Genomic DNA, 977 nt, shown 5'->3' with positions numbered 1-977 from the left:
GATTGAACGTTGTTAGAAGGCGCAACCAACCGGCATCCAGATGCGGGCAAATTTACATATGATAATATCTTCGTAATAAAGTCATGTAGTTTGCGGACCTCGCTATATGTACAGTACGTGCGAATAGGACCTGCAGCCACTCGGTTATGTAATTATCACTGTCTTTCACACCTGCCTTGTATGGTACTGTATGTGTATATAACTTATGTGAGTATGACGTCAACGTCACCATAGTCTGTGATTATCATAGGATTTTTCTGTACTGCACTGCACCATATCTGTCCATTCCATCTCTCCTCATAGCCTATTACAAGCCAGTATCAGGAATTCTACCTGTGACAAGTTTCCGGATTTCTACAGTGTGTAAATATGATTTTTTAAAAATCTGTATTTATATGTGTAAATATAAACTATTTCGTATATATCTTATATTCCATAAGCCTCTGGGAAAATGACTTCGGTATCTAGATAAAACTAAAAGAAAGTTGTTTTCTGACATGTTTATACTTATGATGCAATCAAAGTGATGCCAATTTCTTTCATTTCGTTATATAAAGCAATAAAAAGTCCTCGCCAGTCTCCGGGCCTTCTTCTAAAGTACATCGTCCTGTACACCGTGTCTGTGTGCATTTGTTTACAAGTGAACAAAACAGGATTACAAGGGCTGTCTGTACGTGTTCATATTTTAACAGCTACTTACCGAGGAGATTTAACAATGGTAAATAGTTAACTAAATTGATTTTTTTTTCGATTCACAAGAAAGCCAGCGGCAGTGAGAAACAGTGTCCCACAAAACGAATTACAGGAATAGAAAAAAAAAAAACTCACTGAAACGACACAGTGATGACAATTGGAGTTCCTGCGTGTCATGGAATCTCTATTAACAAAGGAACGTCTGTGACTGTTGTTCTCCAGATGCTTGACAGACCTGCAGTCACTGCGTCAGTTTCCAAATTTTTGCTAATGTTTTTATCTAT

This window comes from Penaeus monodon, chromosome 30 (genome assembly GCF_015228065.2).
Source record: "Penaeus monodon isolate SGIC_2016 chromosome 30, NSTDA_Pmon_1, whole genome shotgun sequence".
Taxonomy (NCBI): domain Eukaryota; kingdom Metazoa; phylum Arthropoda; class Malacostraca; order Decapoda; family Penaeidae; genus Penaeus; species Penaeus monodon.
This window is presented reverse-complemented; position numbering follows the sequence as displayed.